Raw genomic sequence first — 21,635 nt, forward strand, 5'->3', positions numbered from 1 at the left:
GGCCGGGGTCGCGTAGTCGTATGCCCTTATTCTAGAATCGGACAGATTTCTAGAGAAAGACAACCCTAACGTGCTTTATTATCGTCCATTAAAAAGCACAACATATACTTTACATCCTAATGTAAAGTATATGTAATACTAAATACTAATTCATACGGATGAAGTCACGGAACAGACAATAGTTTCACTAAAAATCATTAAAAACAGATTTTTCAAAGAGACACTAGTACAATCAGTATTAATTTCATAAGTTTTAAAGTCATTGATTTGCGACTGACTTCAAAAACGGATTTAAAAAAAATCTTTTTTTTGTATACCTATACTTCTGGATATTTGGATCAACTTACAGATTGGTCTCGTAGAAATTTTACCAAAATCGCTTCAGTTGTTCAGTTTTTTTTGTTATTTTTTCATTAGTACATATATGTGTAAATGGCGGACTTAATGCTAAAAGCATTCTCTCCCAGTCAACCATAGGCAAGTGTCAGAATACTCGAATGCGGTACTAGTAATTATTAGATATACATACATACTAAAATTACATATATAAACGAATAAATATATATAAATAACAAATATACTTACACATATATGACATATACTATATTATACACGAAATTGAGAATAATATAAAGCACTTACTGCTCGGATAAAGTAAAACAGTGAGCGTGAACGCTTTTTTTAAAAGACTGGTTTGAAGTTTTTAAATTGAGATACCTGATTTTACCACAAATGAATCCGGTGTTTTGTGGGCCACAATCTTTATCATTACGTAGCTAAACATTTGTTGTTACGTACAGAGAACAGAAGGCCGATGGCAGACCGTGTCTAGATACGAGTAGCTACTAGTGTGGTTTATAAATAATTGCTTCATCTGGCCAGCACAGACGATATGCAGGCGTCTGCGGCTGCGAAACATAAGGCAGGTGTGCTCGCCGCGTGCCTCCACAACTCTACGTACAGTTTCAAGCGCTGTTTATTTATATGTCATTTTACGTAGATAAATAGATTGATGAAACTCAACACTTTTTTTTTATTTTTTATACAACTTAGAATGGCAAACAAGCTGACGGCCCACCTGATGGAAAGTGGTAACCGTCGCCTATAGACACGAGCAGTACCATGGATATAACAGAGTATACTGTTTCGCCCATGATACCCCCCATGCGTTGCCATTCCTGAGGGCTCAGGTGTTATTCCTCTGTACCCAGTAAATTCACGCCATATCCCACCCTTCAAACCGAAACACAGCCATGCAAACATAACTGCTTCACGGTCGAAACACGAATGGGACAGAGGTGCCCAAGCAATCAACTTTTGTACAAAGTCTGGTGAAAGATATATAGATATTGCTATATTTTATATTACCCACCCCTACATTTTTTCAATGGATGATAATGGAATGGTAACTCCGCCTGCGCTAACGGTATACACTGACGGGACACCCGTGAGAGATGATAGATGAGAATGAAAAGGCAGGTCAGGTAGTCCATCGTGACGAATTCAACAAGAATTGTTCACAATGGTTTCCAGGGGGAACCACGTGGAGGTCGACCGGATAGGGTTTATTGCTAACAATGAGACTGGTAGTCCGTATTACTAATAATCAATTTCCCCGCTACCCACCCCTACTATAGACATGAATAGCACCATAGACAAAAAAATACAATTGATGCACCGTGGTGTCTCTTGGAAATTTCAATTATAGAGTAAGAAGACACGAAGGTATAATACCATAAATGAATTGAGGGGCAGCGGGGGAAGGAATTGTTAGTAATGCGGTGTACCAGTCCAATTGCTAGCAATATATCCTGGCAGATCAACACCCACACGATACCCCCTGGAAACTATCGTGCTGAATTCCACAGGTATTCTTCGCGATGGGCTAACTGACCTTCCTTAAAGTCGATTGCTTGGGTACCTCTGTCCCATTCGTGTTTCAACCGTGCAGCAGTTGTGTTTGCCCAACTGTGTTTCAGTTTGAAGGGTGGGATATGGCGTGAATTTACTGGGTACAGAGGAATAACACCTGAGTCCTCAGGAATGGTAACGCATGGGGAGTATCATGGGCGAAACAATATACTCTGTTATGTCCACGGTACTGCTATCATCCCTCACTGATGCCCCGCCAAAGTATACCGTTAGCGCAGGCGAGATTACCACCCATCCATCAAACCGAAACACAGCTACGAAAGCATAGTTGTCTCGCAAGAGAAACACGAGTGGTACAACGATACCCAAGTAGACGACTTTCGTACCCTTTCTGGTAAGTTACGCAAAACAGTAACTTCTATCTATCGCGACAATAATGATTTGTAAAAAGAATAATCAAAATCGTTTCTGAAGTGTAATCTAAATATGTATACGCATATGACAGCTCTGAAATTGCAAGAGATTGAAGTCGAAAAATTTGCAAATAACTTGTATACAAGTTATTTGTGGCGCATATATTTATTGTTATTCGTGTGTTTAGCTTTATTTGTATTAAATGCTAACATTATTTCTAGCAATACTTGTACAAGACATTTGCAATGGTTCTGTAATGTTACATTCACAGAACTAAACGTTTAAAACATAATTACGTGTATGTGTAATATGTATATTTTTAATGAGGTCTGTTTGTATCGAAGCATTTGGCGTTCCATTGTTTCTGCCTAACCTAATGGGAGACAGGCGTGACAGATATGTATGTATGTATAATTTTATGGTGTTTGTTTTTTCTACTTAATGATAACATGATATATATATATATATATATATATATATATATACACATATACATATACATATACATATACATATACATATACATATATATATATATATATACATATACATACATATATATATATAATATATATATATATATATAATTTTAAAAATTATGTTCATACCCAAATTACACTTCAAAATATATAAATAATTGTTTTTTACAAAGCTGACGGCCAGTCTGATGGAAAGTGGTAATCGTCACCTATAGATATTAACAGTACCATGGTGTTTTCTTGTACAGTGGACATTACAGAGTATATTTGATACCCCATGCGTTGCTGAGGACTAAGGTGTTAAGCCTCTGTACCCTGTAATTTCATTGCTATATCCCCCTCTTCAGACGGCCATGCAAACACAACTGCTTCATCGCAGAAACAATAATGGGACAGAGGTACCCAAGCAGACGACTTTTGTACAAAGTCTCCCTCTGGAAAATTCAAATCATAATTTGTTTTGGAATAACTCCCGCCAAAACTACTGGACTCTATACGAATGTAGCCATAATAAATACATTTACTGTACGGTTATGAGGTGATGGGGATGATGATGATACAGCCGTTAACAATTTACTGATGAATACAGGTCTCCCCCTATTGGGGGGTTTTGCCAGTAGTTGCTACGCTTGGCAGGCGAATTGGCAACCTTTTTAAGGGGGATGCTGCTCTCTCGACCATCTTCCGACTATTAAGTCCCATTAGTCCTTTCTTACCACACTCATGGAAAAGAAAGGGGTAGCCCATTCTATGGCGGAACCACACGAACTTTACATAAAATGTATATTGATTCACGTAGACAAACCCGTGAGATATAGTAAGTTTTGTAAGACCAGTGTTCAGACCATAGTAAGTCATTACTCAAAGCTAATCGAAGTGAAACACAAGTTGTCTTCAATTACGTGCGAAAGTAAAATTGTATCGCACACCTGCGCGCCACACCTGGGCTAACGAACGCCCCCTCCTATCCCCTATCCCCGCCGGGGGTGGGCCACCCCTACCACGTTACAAGTTTTCGCGTTACGAAAGCTTTTTCCGACGGGGTACCGCATGAAGTTTGATATAACTGGGCGCTACAAATAAAGTTTGTGGGATAGTTACCCTCTATGGTGATTTTTGGTTGTATGGTCCCTGTATAGAATAATCTAGCCCTTCCTTCCCCGTGGGTGTCGTAGGAGGCAACTAAGGGAGGGCGAGGGATGGGCAGCAGCCCTCTTAAATATCTCTAAAGCCTAACTGCGGTTGCCAATCCGCTTGCCAACTACTGGCAAATCCCCCCAATGGGGAGGCTTATGTTTCGCAGTGGACAGTTATGATGATAGATATTTTTAAATTACATTCTTAATGGAGTCTCTCAATTTGTGTTTTAACCCTTAAAAGCTTGATTTTTTAAATCAAATTAAAAAATATATAAGTGTACCCATTACTGTGTTTACTAATGGGTTTCCCCAATAGTAAAAACATCAAAACGATATTTTTGTAAATTTATTTTGAAAAAAAATATTTGGAAACATGTAAACAGCTAAATATTAAAATAAAATCGATTGTAGGCGCCCAATGCGATTTATAACACCGGTATCAAATAGGACAAAAATAGGAGTTAACAAAAAAAAAATATGAACAAACAAGAACGAAAACAAAAAAAAAATTATGAATAAAATACAAAGTAAAAATTAATTACATGTATTTGATTAGAATATGGCCTTCTTGTCCATACAATAGCTATTCAAACTGACTATGAATAAAAAAATTGCCTACTCAGTTGGTCTCTCACTGATATTATGTTTTTCGAAAATAGATCTATATTAAGAGTTTTACAAATAGTATTAAAGTTGTTGCTATATACGACACCAATTCTTTTAGAAATCAACAGTAACGGAGTAGGGAGCAAAGAGATTGTTAGTAATGAGATTTAACAGGTCGACCTCCACTCGGTTCTCCCTAGAAACCATATTGGTTAATTCTTGTTCAATTGGCCACTATGGATCAACTAACCTGCCTTCATCCTCACCTATCATCTCTCACTGGTGCAACGCCAGCGTATACCGACAGCGCAGGCGGGGTTACCATTCCATTATCACCAATTAAAAAAAATATCAAATGGTTAGCAGAAATCTCGACACTTTGGTAGGGGCACATCTCGCTGGGATGAAGCTGAGGTTTACTTTCCGCTGCCAACTGTAATATCAGGTAAAATTTTGTTATTTACTTTTAATTTTTAACAACGACCTTACAAAGACCTTCAGATTTCATAAACGAAGAACGGCCATAGAGCACTGTTTTTTTTTTATCTTGTCGCAGCATAGAACATTTTTTTTTTATACAACTTAGAATGGTAAACAAGCTCACAGCCCGCTCGATGGAAAGTGGTAACCGTTGACTAGACATGAGCAATACCATGGACATAACAGAGTATACTGTTTCGCCCATGATACCCCCCATGCGTTGCCATTCCTGAGGACTCAGATGTTTTTTTTTTTTGATGGGTGAAAATGGTATGGTAACCCCGCCTGCGCTAACGGGATACACTGGCGGAGCACCAGTGAAGGGTGACAGATGAGAATGAAAACAGGCCAGTTAGCCCATCATGATGAATTCATCAGGAATTAACCATGATAGTTTCCAGGGGGAACCGCGAGGAGGTCGACCTGGTTGGGTATATTGCTATACAATGGGATTCTCAGTCTCCATTACTAACAATCCCTTTCCCCCCCACTATATTAGTACTATTACTTGTACATAATATTAATAATTCTTTAATAAAGGCAACCAGGGCCCACAATAATAATATATTATTTCCAGGTATATACCAATAGTTTACAGTCATTGCGATCTTTATTATAATTTACTTTTAATTAAATACGATTTTTACATTATTATAATAATGTAAAAAAAAAAGTACTGATATAGTTCAATGCATTGCTACCTAATTTGATTCCATCCTGTATATTTCGAGCACGCAAAGCCGAAGGTACAAACTAGTGCGTGTACATTTGAACCGGCGACCATTCTGCTTGATGTACATTAACCAAACAAGCAGTGCGACGCTGACGTGTGTCCATCATAGTCCGTTATTAATAGCGTGCCCCCGCGCCGGCCATATGGTAGCGATGCCCTTACGTCACGCGCGGTGCGGTGCGGATATCTCGCGGTTTCCATGACTACCGAGTAACAATTAAAAATATAAAGCTAAAAACAAGGAATTACATAGAAGGAATGATAATATAAAAACTCTAAATCATACGGTTGCCTCCTTTCTTCTTATGCAAATATAATTAGTAAAAAGAGGACGAAAAATACACCATCAGTTGCTATTTGTCTCAATTCATAGCAGGCTAGTGTATAGAAAATGCTATACGGCCGTATAACCCTACCAAATTCAGATATAACCTGCTCGCATACTTTCTACATAAACTGTGTCGTTTATTTATCTGTTATGTTTAAAAAATATTTGTAACTCCATAGTAACCAGGATTTTATACCGCAAACATAAATAACGGGATCAATCATAAAAAAAATTAATTAGAGGCCAATACGGATGCAAATCCTATCGATTGTAAAAATATTTATCGAAATAGGTTGATCATTGGCGAAGATATTGCGTAACACAACCACAAACAATAGGGGGGAAAGGGATTGTTAGTAATGGAGACTGAGAATCCCATTGCCAGCAATATACCCAACCAGGTCGACCTCCTCGCGGTTCCCCCTGGAAACTACCATGGTTAATTCCTGATGAATTCATCATGATGGGCTAACTGGCCTGTTTTCATTCTCATCTATCACCCTTCACTGGTGCTCCGCCAGCGTATCCCGTTAGCGCAGGCGGGGTTACCATACCATTTTCACCCATCAAAAAAAAAAAACCACAAACAACAAAAAAACTCGGAACTATCAAGAACCTAATTTGAAAATCCTTTAATACTATAGATAAATTGAGGACATTCCTATTTGAAAGCGGTAGAAAAATCTTATTTACAAAATATTGTTTTAATCGTGAATTTTCTATATTTCTCGTTTTTTCATTAAGAAGAAGAAAATAAATATCTTTTACGCGTTCGATATCATTTATTCTTTTATTTATGCCAATGCTTACTATACATGTAGATAGACACTTTAATAATAGTTGACTGTCCCCAATTCGCGCCTTTTCCCAAATTCAATAGCCTTGGGTTTTGATTTATTCAATATAAAAAGGTAGCAAAATGGACAAAACGCTTCCCAAATTAAGTTTGCGACACTTATGTAGTACTACTTATAGGTAGATTGAGTAAATTCGATTTAATACCTAATACGATAAGAATGTTATTTTTTTTTTGTACATTCGATCCTCAGAGTAACAGACTAAGATCAGAGACCATGCTACCGAGTATTAAAAGTAAAAAGTTTGTCTGGAAGAATTTTCATTTCATCAAATTAAAATATTCTCAAAAGAAAAATGTTACCATAAGTAAAAATTGATATTACTTTTCTTATTTATTAGAAATATTAAAAACTATTAATTTAAGACTTTCGTGTTGTATGAATTTACAAAAGAAAATCTTTGCGTAGACACATAATTTGACGTTCACTTTCGTGTTGTATGAATTTACAAAGAAAATCTATACGTAGACATAATTTGGAGTTCTAAATTTAAAAATTTATTTGTCTACGAAATCACACGTTTATACCATATATTCTAAACTTCTAAATTAAAAAAAAAGTTTTTATTCGTGTCATTTAAACATGATTGATACATGCTCTATGTTTTGAAGGGTACAAAAGACGTAAAAATGCCAAAGAAAAACAGACGCGACTTAGAAACTCTGGATACTAGAAGGCGATTAAAGTTGCTGTTGTATTGCGGAGCAATATGTAGATAGTTACTTGTTTGTTTCATAATCTTATTATGCAAAAATTAAGAGACATCAAAATAAATATAACGAGGCTATTTTATGACAATCAATTTACTTCAATTATCAAAATTTAAAAATGGCGACACATCCATATTCATGTAATGTTAAAAATTAAAACAAATGTATAATATCGATTTATCTACAATAGGAAAGGCAAAGGAACTAAACCATACAGCCTGATATACAGCAATGAAATTTTTATCCAAGCTTTAACAAAAGAGTTGCCATAATATTAAAACAATTGCTTCAATACATCTACACTTTTTATTGGTCTCAGTGTGGGAGTAACTCCATCGGACATAATGCAATATTCCGCGGGAAGGGGTGACCAACTGTCGCCCGCATTAATATAGAAAAGATTCGCTACACAGCCCGCCGCCAGATGACGCTTTGATTTCAATCTCTGCTGATCGATACGGGATTGTTTGCATATAAAAAGTGTATAGAATAGGTAGATTAAACAATTTTTTTTTATACAACTTAGAATGGCAAACAAGCTGACGGTCCACCTGATGGAAAGTGGTAACCGTCGCCTATAGACATGAGACATAACAGAGTATACTGTTTCGCCCATGATACCCCCCATGCATTGCCATTCCTGAGGACTCAGGAATCTCATTATATATTATATTTTTATATCTTAGTTATTGTTTCAATGAGCCTGTACATATAATAATTCTAATGACGCCTTGTCTTTACATATTAATTCTGCTGTCTGACTTCATTGAGGGTCTGCACATAAGGCACACTGGACAGGACAGAAATTTGCGCGAAAATACTAGAATAGTAACATTCATCCTAAGTTATTACTATGTTGTGGCTATCAACATTTCAGCCATTATCCGTCCACTGCTGGACGTAAGCCTCCCCCATAGACTGCCATAAAGAATGGCCCTGAGCCACCTGCGTCCACTGACTCCCTGCAACGCATTTCAGATCGTCACTCCATCTAGTGGGGGGGTCGTCCTACACTGCGTTTGCCCGTATACGGTCTCCACTCAAGAACCTTTGTATCCTATCGGTTGTCGGCTCTTCGAGCTATGTAACTAGCCCATTGCCACTGGGGGAAAAGGGATTGTTAGCAATGGAGTTTTACAGCCCCGTTGCTAGCATTATGCCCTATTAGGTCGACCTCCACGTGATTCTCCCTGGAAACCATCGCGAACAATTCTTGTTGAATTCATCACGATGGGCTAACTGACCTAATTCATCTTCACCTATCATCCTTCACTGGTGCTCCGCCAGTGTACGAGTATACCGATAGCGCGGGTGGGGTTACCATTCTATTATCATCCGATAATTTTTTTTAATGGGTGATAATGGAATGGTAACCCCGCCTGCGCTATCAGGATACGCTGGCGGGGCACCAGTGAAGGATGATAGGTGAGGATGAAGTAGGTCAGTTGGCCCATCGTGACGAATTCAACAAGAATTGTACACGATGGTTTCCAGGGGGAACCACGTGGAGGTTGACCTAATAGGGCATACTGCTAGCAATGGGGCTGTCAAACTCCATTGCTAACAATCCCTTTCCCCCCTCCGATCATATATTATTGAGCGCTCGCGGAAAGAACTCTGAACTCTGAAACCTATTACACACTAAACGATTACTTGGACTATAAATGCGCATGGCGTTAGCCTTTCATGCATGAGCTTTTAAATGACCATGTCATTTTAGACATAGTACATTTATATAAATACATATGACGCTGTATGTACAATGAAGATATAAATGAACTGTCAAAACACAGTAAAAATCTGCAGTAAACAAAGCCACGAATAATTGGAATGTTACGTAAAGCAAACACACTGGTCACATCTGGCGGTCGCGCGGCCCGCCGTCTCTTCAAACAATACGGACACACGAACAAACATACAACCTTTATATATATCAGGATAATTTGGGATTTTAGCGGGCTGCAGCCAAATTAATGCTGTTTGGTTTGAGCATTGCGAACGCTAGATATCATCTGTGCCATCTGGCAAAATTGCCCGCCATTTTATGTTTTCTTATTTTTTTTTTTTTATTCTAAGCAAAGAAATAGAACTCTACAGCTATTACGTACAATTATTAGTGTATTTTTTTAGAGAAAATTTTTATTCATAATTTAAAGATTTAGTTATTAAGAATGTAGATTTCTATTATTAATATACAGTAGATAATAAAATGTAAATTGAAAAGATGTTAAATAACCAAATAAGGAAATAAAAATATTTAATAAAATTTATTTATGATAACCCAACCACCATGCGCAGATTATGGATCAACGATGAGTTTTTTTTCTATCTATTTCTTTTTATATAAATACATATAATTAAAAAAAAAAGGAATTTTAAAGAATTTACTATATTTATCGTCTTCGACGATTGTTTCATCTTCCGAAAAGTCTTTTTCGGAACGAATACGGTAATTATTTCAAAACAATTAAAATACGATATTTATCTCCATAAGAAATTATATGTCAATCCCCTGGCAAGTGAAGCACTTATATTATGCGGCGACTAAGCCGCGAGCGTAGTGCGTGAGACGCGAACAGCTGAGCTCGCCGCATTTTTCATCATCCGCCCGTCCTCCCCCTGGCATCCTGTCAGTCCTCTGACCCATTCCCCGGTATAATCGGGATTTGTTTGTGAAACGAAATGTGGAACTTTGGAATAAATGCTGAACTAATAAAGCGGTTATACACTTGTGACATTGTCACGCCACTAATATTTTTAACAATATAACAATTATTTAACAAATTAGACAATAAATCTTTGCATGGAAGATATTTAAGAAAAAATATATGAGGGGTCTTAAGACGGGCAGGTCCAAACTGCACTCTCTTTTCTAATTTCTGGAAATTTTTTAGAGGAATGAAATAAACAACAGGCCTATAGTATTATAAATAATATCATAAAAAAAAATAGTATGCGTAAAAGATGACCCAAAATACAGCATACTAAAAATTCATGCAAAAATGTGGCCCGTCCTAGAAAGTCAGATCGGAAAAAATTACAATGCTCTTTTCTTGAAGGTATGTATTATTGTTTTTGTAGTCATGACTGATATTACCGTTTCTAGTAGAGTATTACTGTAAATGTATTTGCTGATCTCATGCTGGAGTTGGCCATTTTCTTTTCGTTATACAAGGGTAAGGTGAAAAGTTCTCGGCCTGCGATTTTCAGTAAATCTGTCATCTCCCTTGACTTCAAAACACTTGATCCAGCGTCTCTCTAACATCAATATTCCTTTCCGGAGGTGAGAGTGTGGAAGGTTATGAAAATATTCATTTACGGCTCTCTCAACTTCTATATCGGACGTGAACCGCTTCCCAGAAACAAATTTCTTCAAGTTTGGGAATAGATAGAAGTCTAAGGATGCTAAGTTTGGAGGATGACCGAGCAAATCGTACCCCAAATTCTGCAGTTTGTCCAACGCCAACGTAATCTTGTGTGCAGGTCCATTTTAACGAAAAACATGCACGATGTTTACTGCAAAAATTCTTGTAAACAAACTATCTGAAAGAACAAGTTTAAACTTTTCATACGAACTAATGGCAGATGCAGCTAGGCAAAAAAAAATGTTTGCTGATCAGAACGCCATTTCTGTGTCAGACCGAGAACTTTTCACCTTACCCTCGTAATATGGACAGTCCTTTACGAGTCTTAAGTTCCCAACATCAGTTCCTAATTCCCAGAGTCCCGCCCACGTGGCCCTCCAAGCTATTTATCCCCGGAAAACATTAGCATACCCCGATGGGAACGAACACCTGGCAGTAGACACTGACCTCCTAAACACGTGTAATGAAGGGTGGGAGGAATGATTAGTAATGGGGACTAGTAGCCTCAGCAAGTAGTATAATAGGACGACTTTAACGCGATCCTTTTTGGAAACCATTGTATTTACTCCTTGATGAAATCGTCACACCAATTGTTTTTTGTTCCTTCATGTTTTATCCTTATTCTCATCTCTCAAAGGTGCCCCGCCAACGTATACCGATAGTGCAGGCGGTGTTATCATTTCATTTTAAAATAGAATAAAATAGAACACTTAGATGGCGGATTGAAAGAAAAGAGATCTTCAGGAATATTACTGCGAAAACCGTATCCAGTTTTGGTGCAACAATTTTAGCGTGATGCCGGTAAGAAACATACGGAAAGATAGACAAAACTCCTAAAAATTACTATTTTAGTTTCTATCGCTCTTCTTGAGACTTCTTTGAGAGAATTTTTCTTAAATATCTCTCATGTACATTGTCTAGCTACAATTTTACTATAACTATTAGTACGATATTAAGGAAAGGACATAATTTCACTAACTCTCCCTGTTCTAAAACCGTTTTCTTTATGCAACTTAGAATGGCAAACAAGCTGACAGCCCACTTGATGGAAAGTGGTAACTGTCGCCTATAGACATGAGCAGTACCATGGACATAATAGAGTATACTGTTTCACCTATGATACACCCAATGCGTTGCCATTCCTAAGGACAGGTGTTATTCCTCTGTACGCTATAAATTCACTGCCATATCCCACCCTTCAAGCCGAAACACAGCCATGCAAACACAACTGCTTCACGGTAGAAATACGAATGGGACAGAAGTGCAGAAGTGCTAGCAATGTAACTGGTAGTTCGCATTAATAACAATCTCTTCACCCCTAATCTCCCATATTAGCCATCAATCTCCGACCGCTATTCAGTCCACGCCAATTTGCGGTATGTGTTTCACCTCTTAAGGAGATTCTGGCTTCTAAAGGAGATCTCTTATTATTTAGTTCAGTAAAATAAAGGAAATATCGTCAAAAACCCCGCAAGCAATAGTCTAATCACAGACCATACGTCAAAATACGACCACACCACCTATATACCGCGTCTACGTTGATACTTTGCAACATTTGCTATCCAATGCTGATTTTGATCGTTACTTCGGATTAGCGTTGGCTGTAAACCGGTAATGTATATGAGTGTAAACAATGCGACCGTTTGTTCGTCCGTAGTTCGCTGGTCGCGCGCCAAGGCGTCAGGTGCGCCAGACGGCGCGCGGGTTCGGCAAATTTTAATGAATGTGGCACTGCACATAGTGATCTATGGAATGGAAATAGTGTTGATAATTATTTATTTATTTATTAACCCCCTTATTGTTAAAAACTAAAGCCTTCTACAAATCTAGTGTAACTCTTACACTGTTTTGACACTTTCATTTAAATTGGGAATTTAGTGTAAAAGAAAGAGACAAAACAGTTCAAAACAGCTCTAATTAAATTGTATTCCACAAAATCCGATTTCATTTTTTTCTATACTACTATGTTAGCAAACACTCATACGATCCGGCTGATGGTAAACGGAGTTACCGCAGCCTATGAACGCCTGTAACACCAAGGATGCCACGCGCCTCTTGCCGAAACTTACGAAACCTTAATACGCTCTTTTTGAAGTCTCTAGTGAAAGCCTCGGCAAGATGATCCTTCCACAACCTGAGTGTTTGCGGCATTCCTCCTAAAACCGCGCTGTGCGTGATTATTCTAGTTCTAGGATGTGAAGACGCCATATTAAAGGATAGCATGGATTCCACCCTGCATTCCTCCAAAACTACTTATTTTTATTCAAAAACTAAACTACTGAAAACATTTTTACTAATCTGTAAATATATAGGGTAACCCCCCCCCCCCTCTCCCCAATATTAGGAGGATTATTAATAATGGAAACTAAAGGCTCTAGTTAGCTAGTTAGTTAGCCCTAAAGCCGTAGCTAAACCCAAGTTTAAGTTAGAGCAAAAAAACATTTTAGTACGGCAGAAGCTTAGTTCAGTGAATTCGAAAACTATTCTATTAACTTAAAAAAATACAAATCGATTTACAACTGACGGAGTCATGAGGTGTTACCTAAAAAAAAACATTAAAAAGAAAATTGGGAGCCAACTTTACAATAATAAATTTTTTTTTTTTAATTTTTTATGTAAATTAAGACAGCAAAAAAGCTGATGGTACACCTGATGGAATGTGGTAACCGCCGCTTATAGAAGAATGTATAAATGCAATAAAAATATAATATATATATATATATATATATATATATATATATATATATATATATATATATATATATATATATATAATGCTTATAAATGCAATCGGTCATGTGCCCGACTAGCTGTTCCAGGCCTTGTAGTTCTGCGACCACCACCACGTGCCGCCGACTGCCGTGTTATATGGATTTTCATTTAGGAAATCGTATAATATTACAACGCCCGCCCTCTCGCTAATGTACATTTTTATGCTTAATTTTTCAATTTAGCAACCATTGTGTGAAGACACTTTGTTTCTAATTGTCAACGGCGGTTTAGATTCGGTGCCCGCGCTGTGTATTGTTGTTTTGTTGTAAAATAACACGTGATATGCATAACAAGAGAAGGAAATATTAATAATATAACAAAATAACCGTCTATACTAAAAATCTTACATTATATAGATAGAGCATCGAGCCTCAAAAACGGATCACTTTTTGTCAGCCAATTGTCAAATTAGCTGACACGTTTTTTTATCAGTGTTCTATACACTTACGCATAAAATGTATCTTGACGCATTATTTAATAAATAAAATATATGTTCACGTATTAAAAAGATGCAGAATTTATAAAACAAAATAAATATAGAAGTTATAAAGGAATCACTCATAACTAGGTATCACGCAAAATTGTATTAAAAATTTGAGCCGCTTTTCTCGAAACATTTGTATGGAGACACTCTATCTATGTAATCTAAGACTAAATTTTTTTTTTTTTAAACCGCCATCTTGTGTCTTTAATAATAATAATAATAATAATAATCTTTATTTGCTTAAACACGGTAAAGTTAAAGATGTTACATTTGTCAAAGAACATTCGTGCTTAGCTAACAAGGTGATAGCATGCAAAAATACATTTAAGGTTAACGATTAACATTTTGTTTTTTGTTTAAAAAGTCTTTTACATCATAAAAACTATTTATATTCAGCCAAGTATACAATCTCTTTTTAAATAAATTCACATTTAACAATTTTAATTCAGTCGGTATTTTATTATATACTTTTACACACATAGCTAAACAACTTTTTTCATATTTAGCTAGACGAGGAATGTCATCCAGCACGAGTCTATTTGGATTACGTCGATTCCGTGGATATATATCAGTAGCTTTCTTAAACAAATATTTATTGCTGTGTACAAACATACTAATTTCATAAATATATAGAGACGGTAGTGGTAACAAACCAAGCTTCCTAAATACCGGCTTACACGATTCGCGAGGTGAAAGACCATACAATGCTCTAATACATTTTTTTTGGGCAAGAAATGCTCTATCTTTTTCCGTACTATTGCCCCACATTATGAGTCCATATCGTAGTATTGATTGTATATATGCATTATACGTTGTGATTGCTGTTTTAATATTTGTTACGTTTTTAAGTCGTTTAAGAGCGTATACGAAAGTATTAATCCTTTTAGAAATGTATGCGATATGAGACTTCCAATCTAAATTTTGGTCTATGTTGATTCCTAAAAATTTTGTTTGCAGCACTTCTTCGATGTTCGCAACTTTTAATTTCAAACTCGTATTATTAATAGATTTATTGAATTGCATATATTTAGATTTATTAAAATTAATTCGTAAATTATTAAGACTTGTCCATTTTATTATTTTGTCAATTGTATTGTTAATTTGATTCTCATGATTCATAATAGTATTATTTTTCCTATCAGTAATCACAATGATAGAAATATCGTCTGCAAATAAGATACATTTATGGTCAAATATATTTGTAATGTCATTTATATAAAATAAAAATAATATTGGGCCTAACACACTTCCTTGCGGTACTCCATATTTATTAAATCTATATTCAGATGAGTACGATGTCATATTATTATTTTTGTCTATTTTATTACATACAACACGTTGTTGCCTTTGCGATAAGTAAGATTTTATCCACTGAAGAGCTGGCCCCCTAACTCCATTATTTTCTAATTTTTTTAATAAAAGGTCATGTGAAACAGAATCAAATGCCTTTGATACGTCAAAAAATAATCCTGTGGTCCAATTGTTATTATTGACATTAGTCATTATTATTTTTATAAGGGAATAAATGGCTAATGTTGTTGATTTCCGTTTTTGGAAGCCATATTGGTCTTTGCTAATAATATCATATTTATTACTGAACTCTATTAGCCTCTTATACATACATTTTTCAAATATTTTGGATAAAATCGGAATTAACGTAATCGGACGATAATTGTTAATATCATTCATTTTACCGCTTTTAAATATTGGCTTTACAATTGAAAATTTTAAAGAATCTGGAAAAGTTCCACTTGAAAACGATAAGTTAATTAGGTGTGTTAAGATCCCAACCAATTCATCTGTGCATGCTTTTATTATTTTTGTATTAATTTCATCATAACCTTCGGAGTTAGTATTTTTTAATGTCAGAATTTCCACTCTAACCTCATTTTCTGTCATTGGTTTAAGAAACATAGAGTTATTTCTTGAATTTTTAGGGTAACTACTATTTATGTTATTGCTTTTTGTGCTGCTTATGTGATCAATATACTGGTCATTAAATGCAGTTGCTATTTTTATAGGATTTGTTATTACTGTATCACCAATTTTAATAGTTTCTATACCTTTTTTTATATTTGTATTTGTGATTTCATTTTTTATAACAGTCCATGTCGCTTTGCATTTATTATCATTTTTCTTAATGTATTTTATATTTGCAATTTTCTTTGAGCTAAAGATACATTTTTTTAAAATATTAGTATATGTAGTATACTTATTTTTATTATAATTGTTTTTACATCTATAGAATTTGTACCGTAATGTCCGTTTATATTTGCAACTTTTTTTTAAACCTCGACTTATCCAATTATGTTTGTTTTTATTAACATTATTCACCTTTATTTTATTTTTAGGAAAACAGAGATAATATATCAAACAAAAAAGATCATGAAACATACTGAATGCTTTAAGATCTGTTTCACCATAAAGATCTGACCAGGAGAGACTATGTAAGCATTCTTTAAATTTTCTAATATTGTCTGAGTTATAATCTCTCTTGTAGATAAAATATGTTGCATTATTTAACGGTTTGCAGTCTACCGGAAAACATAGTGTCATGATCAGAGAGATAAAGTGGCAATACTGAAGCAGTAGCATCTGGTACGTTGCTCAGAATATGGTCTATACAAGACGATTTACGTGTCGGGATGTCAATATGAATTTTTAGGTTATAATTATACGTTAAATCATATAAGTCATTTGTAAGCTTTCCCTTTTTCAAAGTATTTATGTTAAAATCGCCTGTTACGACAAGTTTTGAGTTGTCATGTAATTTATTCAAATCATGCAGTAGATTATCTAATTTATCAATAAAGAGGCTTGGGTCAGATTGAGGTGTTCTATATACACAAATTATTATTAACTTGAGTAAAGGAAGTTCCAATCCACAGACTTCAAATATATTTTCTGCAGCATGGTTTTTTACGTTTATTAATTCCTTAAAAACTAATCCTTTTTTAACCAAAATGCATGTTCCACCTCTTTGTTTATCCCTACAAAAACTGCTTCCTATTTCATAATTTTTTATTTTTAAATAATTTTCATATCCTTTTTTTAAGAACGTTTCTGATAGACATATTACATCTGGAATTTTATTTATTTCTTTTAACTCTAATAATGTCAATTCCAACAACTCTTGTTTTGATAGAGCACTAGCAATATTTTGGTGTATAATTCGAAAACTATTATTTGGTAATTTTACATTTACATTTTTATTTACGAAAACATTTTTCTTTTATTAAGGGGAAATAATACGGAATTGTACCTATTTTTGCAATTGCTGTTTTTATAGTACAGTTTTCACAACTTTTGTCTCTGTTTACCTCTACAATGTCATTTTTCTTTTGAAAATAATATGGAATTGTTCCCCGTCTGTGACAAATGTAAGCAGTTTTCTTTAAATTATTTGATTTGTTACTCATAATATTTTTTTTAAGTTTGGTTAGATTTAAATATTTGTTGTCATAGTCACTACAGTCAATGATATAATTAATTGATTTACAAATGTCAGATAATTTAGAATAATTACAGTTTACAAAATTGCAGTTTTTGTATTGATTACATAACATACTGATATTATCATTAATTTTCTTTAAGTCTAATTTATTATTATTTATCACACTTAATATAATAACCTGATTATTATTAAACTTATTCAATAAGAAACGTAATTGCATTAAAACAGCCTGCATATTATAGTCATTTTCGCCCACACATAGTATAAGTTTGTCATTATTATTCAATTTCATATTTCTACAGTTCTTCACTACCTCCCGACTCAGTGCATTTGGTTTCGTTTCCGCGGTAACTTCATATTTTTCATAGGTGGTCGTCTCTCTCGAACGTATGATAGTAGAAGCTAATCCAGTACATTGCTGAGTTCCATATATAAATATATTTCTCTTGGATTCAGGTTTTGGTACATCCGACGTGATGGAACGGGTGTTCATGTTTGATTTCGATGCATGTAATTTATTCTTGAGATTATCTATTTGTTTTGTAAGCTTTGTAATCTCCTTTAATGCGTCCTGTAGTTGCTGTTGCAAGTCTGTAATTTTATGCTGCATATTTGTCAAATTACGGTCTGCTTTTGTCGCAATGATTGGGGACGACGGTGTAGAGAACGTAGAGTGAAAGAGCTCCGAATATCTTTTCTCTTTCGTTGCACTACAGCTATTTTGCAATTCGGCTGAGGATGGATGACATAGTGATTTAAGTACTTTATTTTCAGTAGTTAGTTTTTTAATTTGTCTATGGAGATCGTTATTTTCGATTATGATGTTATCTAACTCGTTTTGCGTGCTTTCTAGCTGGGATGATAATTGCATTATCGTTTCTTTCATTTCATCTTGAAGTGCACCTGTCTCTGTTATGGTACCATCCAAGCTTTTTGAGAGTTTATTTGGAGAGAAAATCGATCCGTCAAAAGTATCATTCTCGGTAAGTATATGAGAGTCTAGTATACCACTGGCACATATTTTTTCAGGTGATTCTTCTGTACACAATTTTTTGTTAGCATTGTTTGTAAGGCTCGAGAGTTTGTCTACTAATAATTGCTTTTTCCTTGTTGTGACATGAGGTTGTTCAGTATGTGTAGTCTTTTGGTCTTTTCCACATGATTTGCAAATCCAGTTTTTCCTGGATTCGTTATCCAATATGCGGTATAATTTTTCTGAGTAGCCAGCACAATCAAAATCGTATCTCTTATTACATAATGCACACAATAATGAGTTCTTTATATTAACAGAACTTTTGCATTTATAGCAATTTATTGGCTCTGGCAGTTTTTGACCACTTGTAGTAGATTTTGAAGTCATTTTTCCTTTTAATCCACTATCCTTCGTCCAATAGATACAATAGATACAAAATAAAATTAAATAAAAAAAAAAAACAGTAGGTAGTAAAAAAAAAATAAAAATAAAAATATGAGGGTAAATATGAGGATTTGTTTTATGAAAAATTTTTTGATTCAATTCATCCACTTGTACTGTGCACAACAATGTTCGATGCGTTGCCGTCTGAAACTTCGCTATGATACCTTGTTTTCACTTTTGCATAGTTATTAATAGATATGATTCATCAATTTGGTCGGTGAGTGTTTGCTTAATGACCTTATATGGTAATATTAACAATCTTCGAGGCGCATGACTCACCCTCTTCCAAGTTGTCAAGCCAAGCCACAATTTAATTTCTTCCTTTTTTTCTTGATAAATATTGCGAAATTACACAAACAAATTATGTCAATAACTAGAGAATATACAGGTGAACATTTGGGTATAAAAATATAATCGAAAAAGATAATTAAAACTAGGGTAACGGTTAAAAATTTGGGACAAACAGATTACAGATGTTTACACAGTGAACGACGGACGACACATTTGTACATCCTAAAGTTTGACTGGTAGAGAATGCCTATAGCATAAAGTCCGCCTTTTGTACCATATTTTATTTTGGTCAGTAAAGTTTAAATAAACAAATAAAATATCTGTACATGTATGATGTTAAAAAAAAAATTATATACAGAATCTTAGTAAGACCAAAAAGATTTTTTTTTGGGTGGTATGGTAACCCCGCCTCCGCTAACGGGATACGCTGGCGGAGCACCAGTGAAGGATGATCGATGAGAATGAAAACAGGCCAGTTAGCCCATCATAACGAATTCATCAGGAATTAAACATGATAGTTTCCAAGGAGAACCGCGAGGAGGTCGACCTGGTTGGATATATTGCTGGCAATGGGATTCTCAGTCTCCATTACTAACAATCGTTTTCCCCCTTTTTAATGCAAGTTGAAATGGCAAATAACGAGATACGTGATGGAAAATCGTTAAAAGACCATTAGCAGCACCACAAACCATACTGTGGTAAGCAAATGGTACTCATAATATTTACTTCTGTGTTGGTCCCATATTTTATTTTTTTTATTTTAAAGAGTTATTTCTTTTTGCAAAGCGAAATTCTGTTTGTAGTATCAACATTTCTGAATTTGAATGAATAATTAATATAAGTAAATATATAAATAAAATAATAATAAATAATATAATAAATATAATAGTATAAATAAAAGAAAATATAAAAAAATTAATAAAAAAATCAATGATTCCGAATTCTAAATTCAAATATTTAAAATTTCTTTTACTTGTTTACGAAATATATCGTCATTCTTCGGCGACTTATGTTCGTCTAAACTCCAAAGACAAAGAAGTAATATTTGTTTTTTTTTCGAATGTTTTTTTTATATCACTGAGGTGGCAAAAAAGCATGCAGCCCACCTGATAGTAAGCGGTTACCTTAGCCTATGAACGAACCCCGAAAAAACCCCTGTCCCTTTTTTGAAGAACCCCTTGTATGTTTGTTTACAATGGATAAACCCAAAAATTATTAAATCGATTATAAAAATTATTTCACTAAATCGATTATAAAACTTTATTATCAGCGAATAACACTTTACAATAATGTTTTTTTTTTAAAGCAAGGATGTCCTTTCTTATTTTTTTTAAAGTGACATTACTGGCCAATATAAATTTAGTCGCATTTGGATTCGTGGTTTTTTGCAAAGTGAAAATCATGTCGTGCCACCTTTAAAGTAAATATTGATAATTGCAATGGGGCGGACTTGCGGGGGTTGTGGGCGGTAGGTGGTGAGGGGCGAGGGGGGGCAACAGCTGTGCCAGCAATCCCTTACAGGCGCTGTCAGCCGCAGATTCTGCCTTATTTATTTGAAGCCCTCAGAATTGATTCGTTTGATATGTAGTAGCAACATGGAACTCCTTTGTTGTCAATTACTACCGCCCAAGGATACTTCTTGTAGGTATCAGAGGGCAAGGGTGGATACAGGAGGTACAGGAGGTCCACCCCCCCCCCCCTCGTATAGTAGTGTATTTTAATAGAGATCGGAAATTAAAATTTAAAAATGTGATCAAATTTATATTCAGAACCCTAACAGAAAAAATATTATTTCTAAAAAGGGTTCTAAAAGCCTGACAGATCGACCTCCATGCGGTTCCCCATAGAAACCATAGTGTTTAATTCTTGTTAAATCCATCAAGATAGGCTAACTGACCTGGTTTCATCTTTACCTACTCGTACTAGTGCCCCGCCAGTGTATACCGACAGCGCAGGCGGGGTTATGATTCTGTTACCATCCATTAAAAAAAATGGATTATAAGTATGCATAGTATATTAATTAATTTTAAATGAACATATTATCAATCAACTAAAAAAGATTAATAATATTAAATAAATACCCGCTGACATATTGCAAAGCGACATCTAGTTATAAGCTAAGTAAGACAACCGCAGTTAGGTTTTGGGGATGTTTTAAAAGGGACTGTGCTGCCCATCCCTCGCTCACCCTTAGTCGCCTCTTACGACACCCACGGGATAGGAAGGGGTGGCCT

General features: G+C 35.1%; 1 protein-coding gene across 1 annotated transcript in view; it reads right to left on the reverse strand.

The window, feature by feature from the left end:
* Nucleotides 1-21,635, reverse strand: part of LOC113519953 (protein CBFA2T1) — a 90,016-nt gene that overhangs the window by 43,110 nt on the left and 25,271 nt on the right. The gene's annotated exons all lie outside the window — the stretch shown is intronic.

This window comes from Galleria mellonella, unplaced genomic scaffold (assembly GCF_026898425.1).
Source record: "Galleria mellonella isolate WM207_F2 unplaced genomic scaffold, CSIRO_AGI_GalMel_v1 utg1053, whole genome shotgun sequence".
Lineage (NCBI taxonomy): Eukaryota > Metazoa > Arthropoda > Insecta > Lepidoptera > Pyralidae > Galleria > Galleria mellonella.